Raw genomic sequence first — 19,601 nt, 5'->3', positions numbered from 1 at the left:
GTATAGGTAACACTGACTCACCAGTGACGTCTCTAGGTGAAGTCCTTCATCTTTCAGCCAGCACAGACCGCCATCATTTCTTCCAGCCAGGACTCGTTTCTGCAGTAAATAACACAGTTATCTCGAGCTCCGCTTGCAGAACACATTACTTAATTTTTCACAACTTCTACATTACACCACATGAAGAAAAAAAGGCGATATAGTGTCACTCTGCACAGTAACAGGACCGACCCCCATTTAAAACAGTATACTCAAAAAAAAAATTAAATACATCACTGCAGTAATAATATCCCTTAATTAGCCCCTATGGTAATAATATTCCACATCCTGGCCCCGTGTGTCTCATTCCTGGCTCCAGCCATATGTTCTCGCATCCTGCCCTCATGAGTATCCATTCTACCCCATATGATCTCCACATCCTGCCCCACATGTCTCCATCGTATCCATCCTGCCCCATGATCCAATCCTGCCCCATGTCTTTAATTCTGCCCCGTGTCTCCAATCATGCTCCGTGTCTACATTCTGCCCATGCCTCCAGTCCTGCCCCCAGTGTGTCCAGCAATCTGCCCCAGTGTGTCCCGAATATTACCACCAGTGTGTCCAGCAATCTGCCCCAGTATGTCCAGCATTTCCCCCAGTATGTCCAGCATTTCCCCCAGTGTCTCCAGCATTGCCCCAGTGTCCTCCAGCAATCTGCCCCAGTGTCCTCCAGCATTACCCCAGTGTCCTCCAGCATTGCCCCAGTGTCCTCCAGCAATCTGCCCCTGTGTCATCCAGCAATCTGCCCCAGTGTCCTCCAGCATTGCCCCAGTGTCTCCAGCAATCTTCCTCAGTGTCCTCCAGCATTGCCCCAGTGTCCTCCAGCCATCTGCCCCAGTGTCCTCCAGCCATCTGCCCCAGTGTCCTCCAGCAATCTGCCCCAGTGTCCTCCAGCCATCTGCCCCAGTGTCCTCCAGCCATCTGCCCCAGTGTCCTCCAGCCATCTGCCCCAGTGTCCTCCAGCATTGCCCGTGTCCTCCAGCCATCTGCCCGTGTCCTCCAGCAATCTGCCCCAGTGTCCTCCAGCAATCTGCCCCAGTGTCCTCCAGCATTGCCCCAGTGTCCTCCAGCATTGCCCGTGTCCTCCAGCAATCTGCCCCAGTGTCCTCCAGCAATCTGCCCCAGTGTCCTCCAGCAATCTGCCCCAGTGTCCTCCAGCATTGCCCTCAGTGTGTCCACCGTTATAAAAAAAAACAAAAAAGAAAGTCTCCTCACCTGTCCGCGCTCCAGCGACGAGCTCCCTCCAACAGAGCACACTCGCCGGCGACTGACAATGACGTCAGACGCCAGCGATGTGTGTTCCTGCGGCCGACATCAGCCGCCAGCCTCCAATTGGCTGGCGGCTGTTGTTAACTATTGACGTGCGGGCGCGCGCCCGCACACCAATAGGAAACCGCCGCAGCGCCGGAAGGGGCCCGGTGAGCAGATGAGAAGGGGCCCGATGCCGGCCCCCTCTCTCTGCCCACCGGGTACGGCAGGGGCACATAAATGCCGGCGGCGGCCGCCGGCAGCGGCATTCACAGATGATCATCAGAGGGTCAATCTGTGCGGTAGCCCAGGGCCCCCCCAGACCACTGGGCCCTGGGCTACCGCCCATATTGACCCTCTGATGATCCGCCCCTGTCCTCAATAATCAGAACCTCCCACTCCCGTCTCCAAGAATTTTCACGTCCTGCGCCAATTCTTTGGAATGCACTACCCAGGTTAATACGATTAACCCCCACAGTTTTAAGCGTACCCTAAAAACACATTTCTTCAGATTGGCCTACCGCCTCAACGCATTAACCTAACGATCCCTGTGTGGCCCATTCATATAAGTTAAACCATAATCAGGTCCCTCGCATCATGTTCTCATACACTTTATGCAGTATTAGCCCTCTGTGTCTGTACTGTTACATACTTAGGCAGGTAACTGGTTCATGCAGCTTTACATGAACACCCGAGCCTTACACTATGGCTGGTCCGAATAACTAAAGCAATTGTTACCATCCACCTCTCGTGTCTCCCCTTTTCCTCATAGTTTGTAGCTTGCGAGCAGCAGGGTCCTCATTCCTCCTGGTATCTGTTTTGAACTGTGATTTCTGTTATGCTGTAATGTCTATTGTCTGTACAAGTCCCCTCTATAATTTGTAAAGCGCTGCGGAATATGTTGGCGCTATATAAATAAAAACTATTATTATTATTAATATTATTCCTTCTATCTAAAATTAAATCTGTTAAAAAATGAACTCCTTGAGTTTCCTCTCTCCACTAACCTACCTATGACTGACATTTCTAGAGTGAAAGAAGGAGAGATGAGCGTTTTTGAATAAATATGCAGCTTTTCTACCTTTGTCCACAAATTCTCTTGATGATGTTGATTTTTTGCTCATTAAAGTAACTAAAGTGTTATAAAAAAAAAATCACAGCATAAGGCTTAACAAAAAAGTTACAAAGATTAAAAACACCACGAAAAGCAAAATGCATTGAGCTGTTATAGAATTAAACTATGGCCTATTGTTTGAAAAGTAACTACACCAACCAGCACAATACCAATGTTTACCATGGCATTGCTTTTGTATTGCGGACTAACCCTACTAAGTTTTTAGCAACAACTGATGAGCAGCATATTGTTTAGATGAGAAGGTTGAAAAGAGATAAGAACGATTCTCTTCATTTTTTTCTACTTTCCGTGGTTGCTAAACTGTAAGAAGAGAGTAGAGCATGAGCCTTAACACAAAATGTTAAAAGAGAGTAAACACAACACCAATGGTGGAAAGAAGCCAAGCGTTGGCCGGGAATCGAACCCGGGTCAACTGCTTGGAAGGCAGCTATGCTCACCACTATACCACCAACGCTTATGTAAGCATGCATTTTTTTTACATTTTCTGCAATAATACTACAAAATAGTTAGCAAAAAAAGTATGAAGATATAAAAAAAAACTAAGATACTTCATAATTGCATTGGCCGGGAATCGAACCAGGGTCAACTGCTTGGGAAGCAGCTATGCTCACCACTATACCACCAATGCATGAGCCCTCTTTCCAAATCTGGCTTTTGTTGCCCAAAGGTGCTAAAGTGTTAACACAAAAAAGAACGGACTGAATATGATGGGAAAGAGTCGATTGATAAAAAAAAGTTTTCAAAAAGGCAAGGTGTTGTCCAAAACTCATAAATTAACTCTTTAGAATCAGCTGCGTAGCCTTTCTACCAATTTCTAAAATTCTCTCAATTGTTTTCGCTATTTGCCCGTAAGTTACCTAAAGTCTTACCAAAATAGAAAGTACACTATGAGACCTTAACACAAAAAGATTAAAAAGAGTCAAAACCACTACAAAATGACTGCTAAAAACCTCTGCCAATTTTTTGCATTTCGAGCACTAACACTGCTAAGTTGTTACCAAGGAAAGAATAGCAGCATATGTTTTTAAAGAGACATTTGAGAGCAAAAGTTGAAATTGAGGGGACGAGATGAGCTTTTTTGAATACATTTATTGCTTTTCCACCTCTGTCTACAAATGCTCTCAATTATGTTGTTTTTTTGCCCATTAAAGTAACTAAAGTGTTACCAAAAAAATCACAGCATAAGCCTTAAAAAAAGTTAAAAAGAGTAAAAACACCACTAAAAGCAAAATACATTAAGCTGTTATAGAAGTAAACTATGGTCTATTGTTCAAAAAGCAACCATACCAACCAGCACAACACCAATGCTTACCTGTTGTGAATTCTGTGGCAGAGCTCCCTCTTGTGGTCACAAGTGGTACTTCGGCTGATTCTCTCTGTGAGCTTCCGTTGGTGGAGGAAAGTGGTACTGCGGCTTCTGAGTTTCCTTCCTCAGGTGATATGGTGAAGTCGTTAGGTGCTGCTCTATTTAACTCCACCTAGTGCTTTGATCCTGGCCTCCAGTCTATGTTCTAGTATTGGACCTGTCTCCTCCTGGATCGTTCCTGTGGCCTGCTGCTCTGCATAGCTAAGTTATTATTTGCTTTTTGTTTGCTGTTTTTTTTCTGTTCAGCTTGTCTATTTGTTTTTTCCTGCTTGCTGGAAGCTCTGGGACGCACAGGGTGTACCTCCGTGCCGTTAGTTCGGTACGGAGGGTCTTTTTGCCCCCTTTGCGTGGTTTTTGTAGGGTTTTGTGTTGACCGCAAAGTTACCTTTCCTATCCTCGCTCTGTTCAGAAAGTTGGGCCTCGCTTTGCTAAATCTATTTCATCTCTACGTTTGTCTTTTCATCTTAACTCACAGTCATTATATGTGGGGGCTGCCTTTTCCTTTGAGGATATTTCTCTGAGGCAAGGTAGGCTTATTTTCTATCTTCAGGCTAGCTAGTTTCTCAGGCCGTGCCGAGTTGCATAGGGAGCGTTAGGCGCAATCCACGGCTGCCTCTAGTGTTGTTGGAGAGGATTAGGGATTGCGGTCAACAGAGTTCCCACGTCTCAGAGCTCGTTCTTGTTTTTTGGGTTATTGCCAGGTCACTGTATGTGCGCTGACCTCTATGTCCATTGTGGTACTGAATTACCTTTCATAACAGTACTGGAGGCCAAAAGTACTAATGATTCTCAATAGAGGGAAAAAAGAAGTTCTGAGACCATTTTTTTTTCTCTGCACTGTGTTTTGCCTTTTTTTTCCCCTAGACATTAGGGTGGTTCAGGACACAGGTGTGGACATGGACATTCAGGGTCTGTGCTCTTCTTTTTTAATCAAATATTTTTATTAAACATTAAGAAAAATATAAGTAGATTGCATTGCTGTAAACAGTACATACATATGTTCTGCATTTTCAATAAACTTTTTAATCCCAAACCAGCCTCCCTCCCCTCCCCTCCCCCCCCCCCCCCCGCCCCCGGAGACCCACCAAGAACCACTCCGATCCTCCCAAACTTCTATCCTTAACCAAGAACAAGAAGGTGTCATGTCAATACTGCTCCCACGGGGGCAGAGTACCCAAAAGCTAGAAAACAATCTCCAGATCACGTCGACTCGAGCCAAGGAATCCACAGCTTGTTGAAAAGGTCCATCTTAACATAGTAACATAGTAACGTAGTTAGTAAGGCCGAAAAAAGACATTTGTCCATCCAGTTCAGCCTATATTCCATCATAATAAATACCCAGATCTACGTCCTTCTACAGAACCTAATAATTGTATGATACAATATTGTTCTGCTCCAGGAAGACATCCAGGCCTCTCTTGAACCCCTCGACTGAGTTCGCCATCACCACCTCCTCAGGCAAGCAATTCCAGATTCTCACTGCCCTAACAGTAAAGAATCCTCTTCTATGTTGGTGGAAAAACCTTCTCTCCTCCAGACGCAAAGAATGCCCCCTTGTGCCCGTCACCTTCCTTGGTATAAACAGATCCTCAGTGAGATATTTGTATTGTCCCCTTATATACTTATACATGGTTATTAGATCGCCCCTCAGTCGTCTTTTTTCTAGACTAAATAATCCTAATTTCGCTAATCTATCTGGGTATTGTAGTTCTCCCATCCCCTTTATTAATTTTGTTGCCCTCCTTTGTACTCTCTCTAGTTCCATTATATCCTTCCTGAGCACCGGTGCCCAAAACTGGACACAGTACTCCATGTGCGGTCTAACTAGGGATTTGTACAGAGGCAGTATAATGCTCTCATCATGTGTATCCAGACCTCTTTTAATGCACCCCATGATCCTGTTTGCCTTGGCAGCTGCTGCCTGGCACTGGCTGCTCCAGGTAAGTTTATCATTAACTAGGATCCCCAAGTCCTTCTCCCTGTCAGATTTACCCAGTGGTTTCCCGTTCAGTGTGTAATGGTGATATTGATTCCCTCTTCCCATGTGTATAACCTTACATTTATCATTGTTAAACCTCATCTGCCACCTTTCAGCCCAAGTTTCCAACTTATCCAGATCCATCTGTAGCAGAATACTATCTTCTCTTGTATTAACTGCTTTACATAGTTTTGTATCATCTGCAAATATCGATATTTTACTGTGTAAACCTTCTACCAGATCATTAATGAATATGTTGAAGAGAACAGGTCCCAATACTGACCCCTGCGGTACCCCACTGGTCACAGCGACCCAGTTAGAGACTATACCATTTATAACCACCCTCTGCTTTCTATCACTAAGCCAGTTACTAACCCATTTACACACATTTTCCCCCAGACCAAGCATTCTCATTTTGTGTACCAACCTCTTGTGCGGCACGGTATCAAACGCTTTGGAAAGATCGAGATATACCACGTCCAATGACTCACCGTGGTCCAGTCTATAGCTTACCTCTTCATAAAAACTGATTAGATTGGTTTGACAGGAGCGATTTCTCATAAACCCATGCTGATATGGAGTTAAACAGTTATTCTCATTGAGATAATCCAGAATAACATCCCTCAGAAACCCTTCAAATATTTTACCAACAATAGAGGTTAGACTTACTGGCCTATAATTTCCAGGTTCACTTTTAGAGCCCTTTTTGAATATTGGCACCACATTTGCTATGCGCCAGTCCTGCGGAACAGACCCTGTCGCTATAGAGTCACTAAAAATAAGAAATAATGGTTTATCTATTACATTACTTAGTTCTCTTAGTACTCGTGGGTGTATGCCATCCGGACCCGGAGATTTATCTATTTTAATCTTATTTAGCCGGTTTTGCACCTCTTCTTGGGTTAGATTGGTGACCCTTAATATAGGGTTTTCATTGTTTCTTGGGATTTCACCTAGCATTTCATTTTCCACCGTGAATACCGTTTCTTTTAGAATAAATGCTCTTCTCCAATGCCACGATATAGTCCACTTGTGTCATGAAATCTCTTCTCGTTGGTGGCTCTACCCTTATCCAAAACTTAGCGATCAACTTTCGAGCAATAAACAACAATCTTGCAATAACTATTTTGTACGAGTTATCAGTTACAATCTCCTCCACGTAACCCAATATGCATACCAGAGGATCCCGTGGTATCGAACATTTGTATGTTAGTCCCACTTTGTTTAGCACCACGATCCAAAACGAGGACAACCTGGGGCACTGCCACATCATATGGAGGATACCCGCCTCGGACTGCGAGCACCTAGGGCATTCGGAGTTAGGTCTTAGACCAGCTTTGTACAACATGTCCGGAGTTCTATAAGCCCTATGAATGACCAACAGCTGTGACAACCTCCCAGGCTCACTCATCGAGATCCTGGGCACGTATTCCAATATTGAGTCCCACTGATCGCCGTCAATCGCCCCCAAGTCTGCCTCCCACTTCGCTCTGGCTCTGATAGGGTGCCCCTCTAAGAAGGAAAATAGAAGGAATTCATATATTCCTGAGATCACCCCTTTCGTGCCTTCCCCCATGAGGATAAAATCTAGCATTAGATCCACCTGGATCTCCATAGGCCCCCTCTTACATTGTGCCCGATATGCATGAGAGATGCGGTTATATTGGTACAGTTCAGTGCTTGGCAGCCGAAATTCCTCCTGTAATGTTTCGAAGCTCTTAATTCTACCTTGGTGCAAGACTTGGCTTATCCGAGAGATTCCCGCTCCCTTCCAAACATGGAATCCCTCCATCTGTCTAAACTCCTGCAAGAGACAATAATTCCATATGGGCGAAAACCTAGTAAGTGCCCTCACACCCCTAATTCCTTTAACTTTGTCCCAAACCTTATGGATAAGCCTAATAGTGCAGAATTTAGTACCCTTCTCTCGGAAATGCCCACCCTCCAAACCCTCAGTTAGTACCCTTGACCCAATCAATTTCCTCAGACTGCAGGGTGTCCGCTCCCAACCCGATTCCACACCCCATCCCCTAAAATGTTGACATTGTGAAGCCAAAAAGTATAACCATGGGTTAGGCAGTGCCACTCCCCCCTCCGTCTTTGGTCTTTGTAGAATTTCCTGTTTAAATCTAGGACTTTTCCCGCCCCAAATCAGCTCGCCAAACAAAGATCTAATCCTCCGAAATCTATTCTGCGATATCCATCTCTTAGTACTAAGAGAACTAAGTAATGTAATAGATAAACCATTATTTCTTATTTTTAGTGACTCTATAGCGACAGGGTCTGTTCCGCAGGACTGGCGCATAGCAAATGTGGTGCCAATATTCAAAAAGGGCTCTAAAAGTGAACCTGGAAATTATAGGCCAGTAAGTCTAACCTCTATTGTTGGTAAAATATTTGAAGGGTTTCTGAGGGATGTTATTCTGGATTATCTCAATGAGAATAACTGTTTAACTCCATATCAGCATGGGTTTATGAGAAATCGCTCCTGTCAAACCAATCTAATCAGTTTTTATGAAGAGGTAAGCTATAGGCTGGACCACGGTGAGTCATTGGACGTGGTATATCTCGATTTTTCCAAAGCGTTTGATACCGTGCCGCACAAGAGGTTGGTACACAAAATGAGAATGCTTGGTCTGGGGGAAAATGTGTGTAAATGGGTTAGTAACTGGCTTAGTGATAGAAAGCAGAGGGTGGTTATAAATGGTATAGTCTCTAACTGGGTCGCTGTGACCAGTGGGGTACCGCAGGGGTCGGTATTGGGACCTGTTCTCTTCAACATATTCATTAATGATCTGGTAGAAGGTTTACACAGTAAAATATCGATATTTGCAGATGATACAAAACTATGTAAAGCAGTTAATACAAGAGAAGATAGTATTCTGCTACAGATGGATCTGGATAAGTTGGAAACTTGGGCTGAAAGGTGGCAGATGAGGTTTAACAATGATAAATGTAAGGTTATACACATGGGAAGAGGGAATCAATATCACCATTACACACTGAATGGGAAACCACTGGGTAAATCTGACAGGGAGAAGGACTTGGGGATCCTAGTTAATGATAAACTTACCTGGAGCAGCCAGTGCCAGGCAGCAGCTGCCAAGGCAAACAGGATCATGGGGTGCATTAAAAGAGGTCTGGATACACATGATGAGAGCATTATACTGCCTCTGTACAAATCCCTAGTTAGACCGCACATGGAGTACTGTGTCCAGTTTTGGGCACCGGTGCTCATGAAGGATATAATGGAACTAGAGAGAGTACAAAGGAGGGCAACAAAATTAATAAAGGGGATGGGAGAACTACAATACCCAGATAGATTAGCGAAATTAGGATTATTTAGTCTAGAAAAAAGACGACTGAGGGGCGATCTAATAACCATGTATAAGTATATAAGGGGACAATACAAATATCTCGCTGAGGATCTGTTTATACCAAGGAAGGTGACGGGCACAAGGGGGCATTCTTTGCGTCTGGAGGAGAGAAGGTTTTTCCACCAACATAGAAGAGGATTCTTTACTGTTAGGGCAGTGAGAATCTGGAATTGCTTGCCTGAGGAGGTGGTGATGGCGAACTTAGTCGAGGGGTTCAAGAGAGGCCTGGATGTCTTCTTGGAGCAGAACAATATTGTATCATACAATTATTAGGTTCTGTAGAAGGACGTAGATCTGGGGATTTATTATGATGGAATATAGGCTGAACTGGATGGACAAATGTCTTTTTTCGGCCTTACTAACTATGTTATGTTACTATGTTACATATAGGGGAGTTGTGCAGCACGTAGAGAAGTTGTGGCATCACAATCATCTTTATTACATTTATTCTACCAATGACCGATAAGTGTAACTTTTTCCACGCCTGAACCTTATTACGTATCTTCCGCAATAGTGGCGCCAAGTTTAGTTCCTCAAAACTCGTCAGAGGTAGCGCGATCTGAATCCCCAGATATTTAAATTTATCCACCAACCTCAACTTTGCATGAGATTCCCTCATTACGCTATTCTCATAATCCCCATCTACTAACATCATATTGGACTTTTCCCAATTGATTCTCAGGCCAGAGTAGCTCCCAAATTCTTCAATAATGGCCTCTGCCCCTGTCAGGGACTCCCCCGAATCCTCCAAGAAGAGCAAAATATCATCTGCGTATAACGCTACCCTCTCTTCCGAATCCCCGTACATAAATCCCCATACCTCCCGGGAGCCTCTAATTTTCGCAGCAAGGGGTTCCACCGCCAGGGCAAAAAGCAGCGGGGACAAAGGACAGCCCTGTCTAGTTCCCCTAGACAAAGAGAAAGTCTCAGAGAGGACGCCATTCACCCTTACTTTTGCCACCGGGGAAGAGTACAACAGCCGCACCCATGAGATGAATCTAGGTCCAAACCCCAAACGTTCCAACACTGACCACAGATAACTCCACTCCACACAGTCAAAGGCCTTGTGGGCGTCCAAAGATACCACAACCCGTTTGCCAACATTATCCGAAGGGATTTGTAGATTTAAGAACAACCTTCTCAGGTTGAGTGCCGTTGATTTGTTAGGCATGAAGCCTGACTGGTCAGGGTGTACCAATTTGTCTATCACCCTACTCAACCTATTTGCCAAGGCTTTTGCCAAAATCTTAATGTCGGCAGTCAAGAGTGAAATTGGTCTATAGGATTCTGGCATCAGTGGATCTTTGTCGGCCTTAGGGATAACCACCACTATAGCCTCTCTCATCGACAAAGGCAACTCCCCTCTTTCCAGCGAGCTATTGTACACCCCCACCAGCCTAGCCAACAGAGTTTCTTTCAAGGTCTTATAAACCTCAGCTGGAATTCCATCCGCTCCCGGAGCCTTACCCCCCGCAACACCCGCCAAAGCCACCCCCAATTCATCCTCCCCAATTGGTTTCTCCAATAATTCACACTCCTCTCTACTCAACCGGGGCAGATCAATTTCTTCCAAGTACCTCGCCATATCCTCGGATCCCCTCTCCACACTGGACGTATATAATTTTTCATAAAATTTCCTAAACACTTCCAGGATCTGCTCCCCCTGAGTAACCAACGTTCCCTCCTCCGTCTTAATAGAGTAGACATGTGAAGAGTCTCTTTGCGCGGACGCCAATACCGAGAGCAAGTGCCCCACCTTCTCCCCCTCTGAGTAGAAAGTCTCTCTCTGAAAGGCCCTCAACCTCTCCGCCTTTTTCAGAAATAACTGATCGACCTCCCTCTGAGCTGCCCTCATACGACTCTGAGATTCCTTAGTATGATGTTCCCCCAATGCCGCCTCTGCTGCTTTCAGCTCCTCTAGAACGCCCTGGTCCCGCTCTTTGGTCCTTGTCTTGTGTCTTGAGACGTCCCTAAACAAAATTCCCCTTAAATACGCTTTCATGGTGTCCCACACTACATGGCATTCCGCGCTCCCTTCATTAATCTTGAAGAACTCCTCTATCTCTACCCCCACCTTTGCCATTCTAAAATTTGTAGCCAGAATGGGTGAATTTTCCAACCCGCCCTCCTCAAACCATCCTGACCTGACAACTTTAGAGAGACCTGAACAGGGCTATGGTCTGATAAAATCCTGGGATTATATTCCACCCCGTTTAACAGTTCGTTCATCCTATCGTTACCCAAGGCGACATCAATTCTTGACATCGAGCCATATGTAGTCGAATAACAGGAGTAGGAATATGTATTGGCATTGCGAACCCTCCATAAATCAATCCAACCAATTTCTCTGAGATAGTTACCAAAGGGAGTGTCATTACCGTCCCTGCGCTGTGATGCGTGGTTACTCTTGTCCCAATGGTCATTTGCTATATTGTTTACGTCACCCACCACCAGAAGGGGGATCCCATCCCAAACTCTTATAGACTCCAATATGTCCTGGATCTTCCTTCCAGAGTATGGTGGAGGTATATATAATGATACAATGCACATTAAACGATTAAAGATTTTACACACTAACAAAACATATTGACCATCCGTATCAATTTTAACCTCAACTTCCTCAAATGGGGTATTAGTGTGAATTAAGACTGACACTCCCCTTGCATAACTAGAGAACGTCGAATGATACGCCTTGCGCACCCACCGTTTCTGTAACATATCAACTTTTTCATCCACTAGGTGGGTTTCTTGCAGGCAGATCACCGAGGGCCTCTGTTTCAGTAGATACTGAAATATTGCCGCGCGTTTAGTGGCGTCCGCTAACCCCCTAACATTCCACAGCTTATAATATTAACATCCCCTCCCATTTTCTAGAGAAAAAATAATGAGTTAGAGCAGTCTCCTTCAGGTCTCCCCCGGCACCCCCCCACCCCCTCCCATCCCCCTTCCCCAACTTCCCCATCTAAACCTCAATAGAATTCAACTAGTTCAAACTTTCTTTCTCTGTATGAGAACTGAGAGCTCTTGATACAACATAGAACTGAGCCCCTTGCAGTCCATCTCTCCCCCTCCCACCGCCAACAACATGAAATATTCTTTGCGCCGCCGAGCACACTGTTTCAAACTTTTGAGTGCATTCTGTCTAAAGAAACAAAACAAGTTCAAAAATCACCATCAGGGGGTATAATCAAGTGAGTGGCGAAGTCTCAGCGTCAGTCTCAACGGCTCCGATCCACGCCAATTTTCTTAGTATTGGTATCTAGCCAGTGCATAGCCTCCTCCGGGTTCTGGAAAAAATGAAAACGGTCCAGCACCACCACCCTGAGCTTAGCCGGGTATAACATCGAATATTTTAGGTCCAGGTCTCGGAGCCGCCTCTTGACCTCACCGTACCTCATTCTCAGTTTCTGCACCGATGCCGAATAGTCCGGATAGATGGAGATCCGATTTCCGTCTATGCTCAGTCCGTCACTGATCCTGGCCTTCCTTAGTAGGGTTTCCCGATCCCGATAGTCCAAAATTTTTGCCAGCAGGGCTCGAGGGGGGGATCCAGGCGGCAGGGGCCGGGTGGGGACTCTATGGGCCCTTTCCACGGAGAAGTGGTTGGTAAGGTCTGCTCCTCCCACCGAGTTTTTGAGCCATGCCTCAATGTATTCCGTAGGATTATTCCCCTCCACCTTCTCCGGCACCCCAATTATTCTTAGATTGTTCCTACGGGAACGGTTTTCCAGGTCGTCTGTTTTAAATTCCAGTTCTGCAATGCGCTGAATGTATCTCTTTTCTCTTTTCAACAGTTCATTTGTCTGATCTTCCACACTGCCCACGCGCTCCTCCACCACCTCCACTCTTTTCTCCACTTTACGCATAGCAGAATTAAGGGACTTCATTTCAACTGTTAAATCGTCTACCCTTAGGTTCAGTGCAGCCAGGGCAGATTTGCAGTGTATAACGACTGAGAAAATGTCCTGCAGTGTAGGTTCCCCCACGTTTGATTGCTGCGCACCCTCAGAGTCCTTAGCCTGCACTGGACTGGCGGCAGGTGACATGTTAGTTGTCTCGTGCATCTCCTGCATCTTCCCTGGAGAAAGCTGCTCCTCCACCACACTGAGGGTGTCTTCCCCTCCTCTCTTCTGCCTCTGCGGGACTTCCTCCTCATCTGGCCCCTCAGGGCCCAACAGCAGGGCACCCCCCTCCTCCGTCCGAGCAAACCGCTCCAGCCGGGCAATTACCTCAAGCCTCCGGCGGTATGCGGTGCCGGCTCTGGCCGCCTCCTCCTCTGCCACGGCGCCATCTTGGATTTTCGCGCCAGCCGCTGGCGCCGACTGTCTTCTGCGCGGCATCGCCGCTCTTCTCCTCTCACTGCCTCCGGCACTCTCCTCTGTGCCCAGGGGTCTTACAGAGCAACTCCGCCCGGTTTTCGGCGCTCGGTGGCGCCTTCAAGGGTGAGGATTTATGAGCGGTGCGGGGAGAGAGATCTGTCGCACGTCCGCTCACATCGCTCGCTAGGCCACGCCCCCCAGGGTCTGTGCTCTTCATTGGATAATCTCGTTATAAATGTACAAAAGATTCAAGATTTGGTGGTTCAGAAGCCTATGTTAGAACCAAGAATTCCTATTCCTGATTTGTTTTATGGTGATAGAGCCAAGTTTGTGAATTTCAAAAATAATTGCAAACTGATTCTGGCCTTGAAACTTCGCTCCTCTGGTGATCCAGTTCAACAAGTGAGAATTGTTATTTCTTTTTGCGTGGCGATCCTCAGGACTGGGCATTTTCCCTTGCGCCAGGGGATCCTGCATTAAGTAATATTGATGCGTTTTTCCTGGCGCTCGGATTGCTGTACGATGAACCTAATTCAGTGGATCAGGCAGAGAAGAATTTGCTGGCTCTGTGTCAGGGTCAGGATGAGATAGAGGTATATTGTCAGAAATTTAGAAAGTGGTCTGTGCTCACTCAGTGGAATGAAGGTGCGCTCGCGGCTATTTTCAGTAGAGGTCTCTCTGAAGCCCTTAAGGATGTCATGGTGGGATTTCCTATGCCTGCTGGTCTGAATGAGTCTATGTCTTTGGCCATTCAGATCGGTCGACGCTTGCGCGAGCGTAAATCTGTGCACCATTTGGCGGTATTACCTGAGCTTAAACCTGAGCCTATGCAGTGCGATAGGACTTTGACCAGAGCTGAACGGCAAGAACACAGACGTCAGAATGGGCTGTGTTTCTACTGTGGCGCAATCCACGGCTGCCTTTAGTGTGGTTGGAGAGGATTAGGGATTGCGGTTAATAGAGTTCCCACGTCTCAGAGCTCGTTCTTGTTTTTTGGGTTATTGCCAGGTCACTGTATGTGCGCTGACCTCTATGTCCATTGTGGTACTGAATTACCTTTCATAACACTTACCATGGCATTGCTTTTGTATTGCGGACTAACCCTACTAAGTTTTTAGCAACAACTGATGAGCAGCATGTTGTTTAGATGAGAAAGTTGAAAAGAGATAAGAAAGATTTTTGCCTGTAGGACATTATTGCAAGAGAGCTTGGCTGAGTAGATTACACAAGAAGGAAAACACACAGCAAGTCAGCAGGATCTAGGAGCAACATGGCAGATGTGACAACCTACATGGTGAGCTGCAGCATGTGCTACATGTTCACAGATCGACCAGAAGAAGAATCCAATTTCACCTGTCAGAAGTGTAGACTAGTGGCCCTTTTAGAAGAAAAGGTGCGGGGTCTGGAAGAAAGAATAGCAACTTTGAAACTCATCAAAGAGAATGAAGACTTTCTAGACAGAACAGAAGCATCTCTACTGGTCACAGAAGGTGCAAAAAGTGTCAGAGAACCTCCAAAAGCAGATGAGTGGAAGCATGTGACCAAAAGAAGCAAGAAGACCATGGAGAAATCACCAACCACACAACTGAAGAACCGATATCAAATCTTTGTAGAGGATGAAGATGGCACACCTAAGAATGAAGCAATACCAGCAAGCAAAAAAGAAAAGGGCACACAGCAACAAGTGACAGCAAAAAGTACAGCCAAGAAGCAACGAAGAGTGGTGGTGGTGGGAGACTCACTACTGAGAGGCACAGAAGCAGCCATCTGCAGACCGGACATAACTGCAAGAGAAGTATGCTGCCTTCCAGGTGCGATGATCAAGGATGTGACCGATAGGATACCAAAGCTCTTCAGCTCCAAGGACGTCCACCCATTTCTTCTGATACATGTTGGCACCAATGACACGGCAAGGAAGGACCTACCGACAATCTGCAAGGACTTTGAAGAGTTGGGGAAGAAAGTAAAGGAACTGGATGCACAGGTAGTTTTTTCTTCTATCCTTCCAGTAGATGGGCATGGCACCAGGAGATGGAACAGGATCCTTGATGCAAACAACTGGCTAAGACGATGGTGCAGACAACAAGGATTTGGATTCCTGGACCACGGTGTGAATTACTGGTATGATGGACTCCTCGCCAGAGACGGACTACACCTCAACAAACCTGGGAAACACACATTCGCCAGAAGACTCGCTACACTCATCAGGAGGGCGTTAAACTAGAAGAAGAGGGGACGGGAAGAAAAACATTAGACTCGTACAAAGACGACCCAGGAAAACATACTCAGAAGGGAGGTAAGAACATTTCTAAAACAATCCACAGTGAGGAGATTGGAACAAAACAAAATCCTCTAAACTGCATGCTCGCAAACGCCAGAAGCCTGACAAACAAGATGGAAGAACTAGAAGCAGAAATATCTACAGGTAACTTTGACATAGTGGGAATAACCGAGACATGGTTAGATGAAAGCTATGACTGGGCAGTTAACTTACAGGGTTACAGTCTGTTTAGAAAGGATCGTAAAAATCGGAGAGGAGGAGGGGTTTGTCTCTATGTAAAGTCTTGTCTAAAGTCCACTTTAAGGGAGGATATTAGCGAAGGGAATGAAGATGTCGAGTCCATATGGGTTGAAATTCATGGAGGGAAAAATGGTAACAAAATTCTCATTGGGGTCTGTTACAAACCCCCAAATATAACAGAAAGCATGGAAAGTCTACTTCTAAAGCAGATAGATGAAGCTGCAACCCATAATGAGGTCCTGGTTATGGGGGACTTTAACTACCCGGATATTAACTGGGAAACAGAAACCTGTGAAACCCATAAAGGCAACAGGTTTCTGCTAATAACCAAGAAAAATTATCTTTCACAATTGGTGCAGAATCCAACCAGAGGAGCAGCACTTTTAGACCTAATACTATCTAATAGACCTGACAGAATAACAAATCTGCAGGTGGTTGGGCATTTAGGAAATAGCGACCACAATATTGTGCAGTTTCACCTGTCTTTCACTAGGGGGACTTGTCAGGGAGTCACAAAAACATTGAACTTTAGGAAGGCAAAGTTTGAACAGCTTAGAGATGCCCTTAATCTGGTAGACTGGGACAATATCCTCAGAAATAAGAATACAGATAATAAATGGGAAATGTTTAAGAACATCCTAAATAGGCAGTGTAAGCGGTTTATACCTTGTGGGAATAAAAGGACTAGAAATAGGAAAAACCCAATGTGGCTAAACAAAGAAGTAAGACAGGCAATTAACAGTAAAAAGAAAGCATTTGCACTACTAAAGCAGGATGGCACCATTGAAGCTCTAAAAAACTATAGGGAGAAAAATACTTTATCTAAAAAACTAATTAAAGCTGCCAAAAAGGAAACAGAGAAGCACATTGCTAAGGAGAGTAAAACTAATCCCAAACTGTTCTTCAACTATATCAATAGTAAAAGAATAAAAACTGAAAATGTAGGCCCCTTAAAAAATAGTGAGGAAAGAATGGTTGTAGATGACGAGGAAAAAGCTAACATATTAAACACCTTCTTCTCCACGGTATTCACGGTGGAAAATGAAATGCTAGGTGAAATCCCAAGAAACAATGAAAACCCTATATTAAGGGTCACCAATCTAACCCAAGAAGAGGTGCGAAACCGGCTAAATAAGATTAAAATAGATAAATCTCCGGGTCCGGATGGCATACACCCACGAGTACTAAGAGAACTAAGTAATGTAATAGATAAACCATTATTTCTTATTTTTAGTGACTCTATAGCGACAGGGTCTGTTCCGCAGGACTGGCGCATAGCAAATGTGGTGCCAATATTCAAAAAGGGCTCTAAAAGTGAACCTGGAAATTATAGGCCAGTAAGTCTAACCTCTATTGTTGGTAAAATATTTGAAGGGTTTCTGAGGGATGTTATTCTGGATTATCTCAATGAGAATAACTGTTTAACTCCATATCAGCATGGGTTTATGAGAAATCGCTCCTGTCAAACCAATCTAATCAGTTTTTATGAAGAGGTAAGCTATAGACTGGACCACGGTGAGTCATTGGACGTGGTATATCTCGATTTTTCCAAAGCGTTTGATACCGTGCCGCACAAGAGGTTGGTACACAAAATGAGAATGCTTGGTCTGGGGGAAAATGTGTGTAAATGGGTTAGTAACTGGCTTAGTGATAGAAAGCAGAGGGTGGTTATAAATGGTATAGTCTCTAACTGGGTCGCTGTGACCAGTGGGGTACCGCAGGGGTCAGTATTGGGACCTGTTCTCTTCAACATATTCATTAATGATCTGGTAGAAGGTTTACACAGTAAAATATCGATATTTGCAGATGATACAAAACTATGTAAAGCAGTTAATACAAGAGAAGATAGAATTCTGCTACAGATGGATCTGGATAAGTTGGAAACTTGGGCTGAAAGGTGGCAGATGAGGTTTAACAATGATAAATGTAAGGTTATACACATGGGAAGAGGGAATCAATATCACCATTACACACTGAACGGGAAACCACTGGGTAAATCTGACAGGGAGAAGGACTTGGGGATCCTAGTTAATGATAAACTTACCTGGAGCAGCCAGTGCCAGGCAGCAGCTGCCAAGGCAAACAGGATCATGGGGTGCATTAAAAGAGGTCTGGATACACATGATGAGAGCATTATACTGCCTCTGTACAAATCCCTAGTTAGACCGCACATGGAGTACTGTGTCCAGTTTTGGGCACCGGTGCTCAGGAAGGATATAATGTAACTAGAGAGAGTACAAAGGAGGGCAACAAAATTAATAAAGGGGATGGGAGAACTACAATACCCAGATAGATTAGCGAAATTAGGATTATTTAGTCTAGAAAAAAGACGACTGAGGGGCGATCTAATAACCATGTATAAGTATATAAGGGGACAATACAAATATCTCGCTGAGGATCTGTTTATACCAAGGAAGGTGACGGGCACAAGGGGGCATTCTTTGCGTCTGGAGGAGAGAAGGTTTTTCCACCAACATAGAAGAGGATTCTTTACTGTTAGGGCAGTGAGAATCTGGAATTGCTTGCCTGAGGAGGTGGTGATGGCGAACTCAGTCGAGGGGTTCAAGAGAGGCCTGGATGTCTTCCTGGAGCAGAACAATATTGTATCATACAATTATTAGGTTCTGTAAAAGGACGTAGATCTGGGGATTTATTATGACGGAATATAGGCTGAACTGGATGGACAAATGTCTTTTTTCGGCCTTACTAACTATGTATGTTACTATGTATGATTCTCTTCATTTCTTTCTCCTTTCCGTGGTTGCTAAACTGTAAGAAGAAAGCAGAGCATGAGCCTTAACACAAAACATTAAAAGAGAGTAAACACAACACCAATGGTGGAAAGAAGCCATGCGTTAGCCCGAAATCAAACTCGAGTCAATTGCTTGGAAGGAAAATATGCTCACCACTAGACCGCCAATGCTTATGACAGCATTTTTTTTACATTTTCTGCAATAACACTACAAAATGGTTAGCAAAAAAAGTATGACGATATAAAAACTCCCAAAACACTTCATTATTGCATTGGCCTGGAATAGAACCCGGGCCAACTGCTTGGGAAGCAGCTATGCTCACCACTATACCACCAATGCATGAGCCCTTTTTCCAAATCTGGCTTTTGTTGCCCAAAGGTGCTAAAGTGTTAACACAAAAAATGAAAGGACTGAATATGATGGGAAAGAGCCGATTGATAAAAACAAGTTTTCAAAAAGGCAAGGTGTTGTCCAAAACTCATAAATTAACTCTTTAGAATCAGCTGCGTAGCCTTTCTACCTATTTCTAAAATTCTCTCAATTGTTTTCGCTATTTGCCCGTAAGTTACCTAAAGTCTTACCAAAATAGAAAGTACACTATGAGCCTTAGCAGAAAAAGATTAAAAAGACTCAAAACCTCCACAAAATGACTGCTAAAAACCTCTGCCAATTTTTTGCATTTCGAGCACTAACACTGCTAAGTTGTTACCAAGGAAAGAATAGCAGCATATGTTTTTAAAGAGACATTTGAGAGCAAAAGTTGAAATTGAGGGGACGAGATGAGCTTTTTTGAATACATTTATTGCTTTTCCAAGTCTGTCTACAAATGCTCTCAATTATGTTGTTTTTTTGCCCATTAAAGTAA

At 44.6% G+C, this 19,601-nt stretch overlaps 2 non-coding genes across 2 annotated transcripts; both read right to left on the bottom strand.

The window, feature by feature from the left end:
• Positions 1–2,978: 2,978 nt before the first annotated feature.
• Positions 2,979–3,050, bottom strand: TRNAG-CCC (transfer RNA glycine (anticodon CCC)). The gene has a single exon. It is a non-coding gene; the product is annotated as a tRNA-Gly (tRNA).
• A 15,953-nt stretch (positions 3,051–19,003) lies between these two features.
• TRNAG-CCC (transfer RNA glycine (anticodon CCC)) lies at positions 19,004–19,075 on the bottom strand. The gene has a single exon. It is a non-coding gene; the product is annotated as a tRNA-Gly (tRNA).
• Between the last annotated feature and the right edge of the window lie 526 nt (positions 19,076–19,601).

Source organism: Ranitomeya imitator, chromosome 5, assembly GCF_032444005.1.
Source record: "Ranitomeya imitator isolate aRanImi1 chromosome 5, aRanImi1.pri, whole genome shotgun sequence".
Taxonomy (NCBI): Eukaryota; Metazoa; Chordata; class Amphibia; order Anura; family Dendrobatidae; genus Ranitomeya; species Ranitomeya imitator.
This window is presented reverse-complemented; position numbering and strand designations above follow the sequence as displayed.